The sequence below is a fragment of the Brassica napus genome, chromosome A10 (genome assembly GCF_020379485.1).
Source record: "Brassica napus cultivar Da-Ae chromosome A10, Da-Ae, whole genome shotgun sequence".
NCBI lineage: Eukaryota > Viridiplantae > Streptophyta > Magnoliopsida > Brassicales > Brassicaceae > Brassica > Brassica napus.
In genome coordinates, this window is record NC_063443.1 from 6,723,818 (window position 1) to 6,729,889 (window position 6,072).

Below are 6,072 nucleotides of genomic sequence, written 5' to 3' on the forward strand. Positions count from 1 at the left end.
TTTTCGATAGCTAAGCATAATTTATTTGAAATTCCTTTTTACGTAAGAATAAAATAAATTATATCAGTAAATCTCCCCCCAGACTTAAATAAACTGTCCCAGTGTAACTCAGCCGGAGGTATGATGAAAAGTAAAATGATGTACGAAATGTAACAAGTAGGTAAGATACATTTGACCGTGTTAGATATCGATCGATGGGTAAGTGTTACATCGATCGTCGTGTGGTTGCCTATGTCGAACGATGTCGACGTCTCGTCGTCGGTCGATATACAGGTCTTCCTACTTGGATCTCCTCAATCTGAAAGAAATAAAATGAAAGAAATTAAATGCTAGCTAATGAAACCAAAGTAAAATACCTAATAGTGGGTTGCCTCCCACTCATCGCTTGGTTATAGTCGTTTACCTTGACTGTGGTAGTGATTGGCTATTGGGTGGAGAAGCAGCTGCTTGTTGGAAGCAAGCATCCACGTCATCTCTGCGCATTCTGGACCAAGATGCAATGAAACTTCTTGTGGCCTCATCATTTCTTGTCCATTTGTCATCCATCTTCCCAAGTACATTGGAGATGTTCTGTAGCCTTTCTTGAATGTTGTCAATGCTGACCTGGTGCCAGCCTATGTTGTCATAGGCGTATGCTGAAAGATCTGTCAGTTCCTTTTGCATTGACTCCACTGTCTTGTGTATCAGCTGCTCGCCGATTGTTGTAGACTCGGCGTCGATCGATGCGATTATGTGTTCGTTGGTCGATCTCGGTGAGTTGCCGTCGATCGATTTTGCCTTTGTCCTGTCGATCGATGCTGATATCTGATGTTGAGCTGCGAGTTGCCTCTGAATGGCTTTGACTTCTTTCTGTAGCCATTCTGCGTGGTTGTCTAGTCCACTGATTTTGTTGTCGAATGGAAAGTAGATGTCATCGCAGCGTTTGTCAAGTCGTTCCTCCATGTTGTCTAGAGCAGTGTAGATCTTGGATGTGATCTTGTCAACTTCTGCTGCTGTGTAAGGAAGTAACTCCACAGGTTTCCTGCCATCGATCCAGGGTCCTCTTAGCCTGTCGATCGATGTTGATTTTTCCTGCAAAAAACTTTGATTAGTAATGTTCTCAATATCCTTTTGGGCACTAAGTAATTGACTAGACAATTTGTTTAAATCTATCATGACTGGTGATATAAAACGGTCATGCATATCTTCGTAAGTCCTCAGCCTCTCATTCATTGCTGAGACTTTGGCGTCGAGCGATGTGAAGGTGCACATGTCGATCGATGTGGCTGGATGTTGGTCCTTCTTGCGAATGGTGTCCAGGTCTTGCTGTAGTAGCTCGATTTTGGTGCTTAGCCAGTCCACGTTTTTGTTGAGAGGGCAGTAAACGTCGTTTATCCTTGTGTCGATGTATGAGACTTCCCATTCATCCCTGTGTTGTGTTGAGCATCGCGGTTCTGCAAGGGTCTGAGCTGTAGGAAGACTAACGTCGATCGATTTTGCACATGGTGCGTCGATCGATGCTGAGGTCGTAGCTTCCTTCTCAAGTTGCTGACGTAAACTATCAATTTCTGTCCTCATTTCTGCCATACATCTGAAAAGCTCATTGTAGCCTCTATCCAAAGGCTGATGTGTTTCATCTACCAGTGTTTTGAGCTCCTCTCCCAGTTTCTCCTGAGCTCCACAAATACCAAACACCATTTCATCGATTTCTTCTTTGGTGTAGAGTTCTGGTTCCAGTCTTGTGGGTGTGAAGGAAGTGGCATGTTCTGGAAGACAGATGTGGCTCTCTTCAAAAAGAGATGCTCTTTCCAGTATTTTCCTGATGTTGTCCTTTGTGACAGGTATCATCTCACCAGCTGCGCTTCGTGCGTGTCCACGCTCATCTCTGTAGACTCCATATTCGTCCCTTTGTTCCCAAGTGAACTTTCTGGCTCCATACTTGTCGAAAGCGCGGCTGCCACATTCATAGCGTCTGTCGATCGACGTCTGATTATCTGATCGACGTTGGTGTTATCCTGTCGATCGATGTCTCCATGATACCGTCGATCGATGCTTGCCCTTTTGGTTGGCGTGATAGATCTGGGTTGGTCTCTGTTGTGGTAACTCCTGCGTGGTTATTGTGGTCTGTTAGAATGACGTCTGGAGTGCCACGTTGCTGTGAGAACAGGTTGTCGGGTCCATTGGTTACTTGAAGGATGTCTGCTATGTCCTCTCTGGACACTTGTAAAATCCTTCCATCCATTGCACGTGCGTTGCCATCTGGATCCCTGAAAATATCAAATTCATCAGGTGTTAGAAAACCGTAATCAATGTTTGCATAATTATTCTTTTTAGAAATAGAGAGATTAGGGTTCAGAGTAGTATCGATCGACGTAGATACAGTTACATCGATCGATGGCAGAGTAATTTCTGCAGAATTTGTGTTCTTGAGATGATTGCTCTTCATGGATTTTTCTGTTGATGTAGAAGGAAGAGTGTTCATCTTATTTGCTTGTGTGTTTGCTCTGATGTGTGTAGGTGGTTTCGGAGGTGCAAAACGATTTATATAGGTATCTGTAAACCTAGTCAGGGAGGGAATATTCTCCTGCTCCTGAATTTTCGCTGCGGCGCGAATATCGATCGATGTTCCTTTACTGGTGTCGATCGATGTGAGCGGTTGTTTTGCTGGACGAGGGTGGGTATCGACCGATGTGGAGTGCACAGCGTCGAACGATGTTGGAAACGTGTTGGTGAAGTTGTGTGTTTCAAGTCTTTCATCCTGCAAAGACATTTCTATTGCACGTTCTTTCCAGTAATCCTCATCGTATTCCTCGGTATGTTCCTCATGAGGTGAAGTAATTACAGTGTCAACTGCAAAACTTTCATGGAAACCACTGTCTGCCCAACTGCCTATGGAATAATCATCATGTCCTCTCCTGGTTGGAGGTTGGAAGGCAAAATGTTGGTAGCAATAATTAGGTGAAGTGAAATGGTCAAGTGGATGCATTACATCGAGTGACGTGTTGTTGTGGTCATCGGTCACCATTGACACATTGGAATCGATCGATGGAAAGGTTGGGGTGTCGATCGATTCCGAGTACTCTGTTTCGTACTCCGATTCATACTCTGCTCCACAATGGCATGCGCCAATGAAGCCGAGTTCTCTCCCATAATCCACAGAATTAATTACCTTTCTCTTAGGTCGGATAGGATCGTAGCGGATGTTTGGGTCTATGAGCGTTAGACACAATTTTTTTTGTTCATGTCACATACAGCTCCTACTGTAGCTAGGAAGGATCTTCCAAGCAGAAGTGAAGAGTTCCAGTTAAGCTCGATGTCTAAGACATGAAAATCTACAGGGACAAGGGCATTACCAATCAGTACCTCCAGATCTCTTATGATGCCTCCGGATTGTTTCTCTGAAAGATCCACGAAGGTGAAGGATTCTGTTGAGGGTTCGATGGTCAAACCAAGCTGGTCCGCCATGATCCGAGGGAGGATACTAACCGATGCTCCTGTGTCACACATTGAATGGGGAAATTCAACACCCTTGACTATGCATGGTTTTGCAAACTTCCCAGGATCACTCTTCTTCGTCAATGTGATCCTGTGTTTCATCTTTCCTCTGACTTGATGAAACATTCTCCAAATGTCCTCCTCAGTTACCTTTGTTTCTCTGAAGAACATCCACAACCGGTGTGTGAAGTAAGCTTCATCAAAAGGTTTTTCGATTGGGATTCTGAGGACTCGTTTAGTGAAACCATCCATCTCCTTAACGTTAGCTTCCCTCTTAAGGTTTTTAGGAATCTTCTCCTTCCTTTTCCTTAACCTTCTACCTTCAGATTCTTGTTCTTGAACAGGTTCTGTTGAACTATTTAAAGGGTTGGGTGTTGGTTCGGGTGGGTGTGCTAATGGTTTAGGTGGTGGTCTGAGTGCATTGATGTAATCATTATCGATTGAGGGTAACCGCACTCGGTATGTCAGAGGTGCTTGTCGATCGATGGGAGGTGTGTTGTGACGATCGACGTCGGGCTCACTCTGTCGATCGATGGTTGAGTTAACCGATCGATCGATTTTTTCATAAAAAGGGGAGGGTGGGTGAGGATGCTTAGCTGCGAATTCTTCATGAGTTAAAATTCGAACCGCATTGCATTCAGTCGAATCGGCAGACGACGTCGATCGATGTCTGGAGCAATCCGTCCATCGATCTTCATCATGGTCTGTCGATCGATGCGAGTTCATCGACATCGGTCGACACCATTGGGATCCGCCGAGACTCATGGAGCTTTCGATTTCGAAATCTCCTTCCTCAAGGTTTTCATTTCTCACCACTTGCCAGAATTCATCATCTATGATGGCATTTACGTGGTGTTTCCCTTTGTCGGCTCCTGCTTCTCTAGCAAAAGCTTCTTGCCTCTTAATAGTCTCGTCCGTCTGAATTACTTGGGTTTTAAGTTTTCTCACCTGAGTCCCTAAGGTCTCAATTTTGGTGTTCAGATTGTTGTAGGCAGAGTCTATCTTACCGTTAAAATCCACGGTGATTTGTTGTTGTCCCAACAGTACTCGATCGGAACATTTCTTCAATCTTGCTTTCTTGAGTTTGGGGTGGTGGATTTTGATAGTAAGAGTTCGAGTAGCTCTTGCTGTTGTTGAAGGGTTTTTGAAATTGTGAACTTTGGTTACTTCTTTGGCCATTTCCAAAGAAGTTTCTGTTTCCGCCCTGGTTTCCAAATTTTTGGAATCCGGTACCTCCGATGTAGTTCACATCTTCTTCTCCTTCGGTATCTGCTACTTCTCCTTCAGCTGAACATACTTGCTTCCTAAGAAGTTCGTGCACCACATCTAACTTAGCTCGTACTTCGTCCATCTGTTCCTTCCCGATAGAGGCTACAGACTTCTTCCGTTCAGAGTCAGTGTTTTTGGTGTTGCTGCTGTTAGCAAGGTTTTCGATAAGTCTCACAGCTTCCAACGGATTCCGAGTAGTGAAGTTTCCTTCACTCGCCATATCAAGAGCCATTTGATACTGTAAGGCGAGACCTCGGAAAAAAGTGCTTAGCGGCTGCACTTCATTAAACTCGTGGTGTGGACAGTCTCGCTGGAAAAACCCAAATCTAATCCACGCATCTTTGAAGGACTCTCCAGCCTTCTGCGAGAATGTGGAAATTTTGTTCCGAAGTTCTTCAGCGCGCGCCTCATCGAAGAAGTTTCGTAAGAAAGCATTCTTGATGTCGCTCCAGGATGTTAAAGATCCTGTGGGTTGCTGCCTAAGCCAGTGCATCGCTTCTCCATTCAGCGTGTATCTGAAGAGCTTGCACAGCAGGTAATCTTCGGGGAGTCCTTCCATTCGAATGGCAGCGATTAGATCCTCGAACCGTTCCAAATGGTCCATAGGATGCTCGTGCGGTAACCCAGAGTAGGGTATCTGCAACACGAGAGTGTAGTATTGAGGCTTCAGCTCGAAATTCTGCTTCTGGATCTCTGGAAGTCGAATCGCTGATCTGTTGGAATAGTACTCATCTGGGCGATTGTAGTCGGCCAGTGGTTTCGATCGAGCCTCCTCATCTACAGGTTGAGCAGCTCCTGTAGCATCAGCATCAGGGATTACAGTTCCCTGAGCATCTGTTTTCTGACCTGTTGCATTACGCAGATGACCGGCCTGGTCATACAGGTTTCCGTTCTCATCCTGAGTTAGAATAATAATGTTTACCATTTTTGACGACACGTTATCGATCGACGTACACGGTGTAGTATCGATCGTTGTCGGACGACTGGGATCGATCGACGATGACGGTCTGGTGTCGGTCGACGGTTGGTTGTGCGTATCGATCGACGACGAAGTGGTTGCGTCGAGTGATGTGGAACGTTGACCTCTACGGATGGTGCGTTCCAAATGAGCAGGATCGTCTGAGAACAGCAAGTCTTTCTCCTTGTAGCTTCTGGTACCGCTGTGCATGCACCTGAAAAGACAAGAAAAAGAAAGATTATTAGAAAAGGGGGTAAAGAAAAGAATAAGAACTAATAAAACTAAATCTAATGGCGATCAAAGCTCCCCGGCAACGGCGCCAAATTTGATACCACTCAAATTACCCTAAGGAGTGTTACTCTCATCAAAAG

The 6,072-nt window shown here is 45.0% G+C and overlaps 1 non-coding gene across 1 annotated transcript; it reads left to right on the top strand.

The window, feature by feature from the left end:
• The first annotated feature begins 5,030 nt into the window (after window positions 1-5,030).
• LOC125579638 lies at window positions 5,031-5,136 on the top strand. Its single transcript, XR_007317698.1, has one exon. It is a non-coding gene; the product is annotated as a small nucleolar RNA R71 (small nucleolar RNA).
• Window positions 5,137-6,072: the final 936 nt, after the last annotated feature.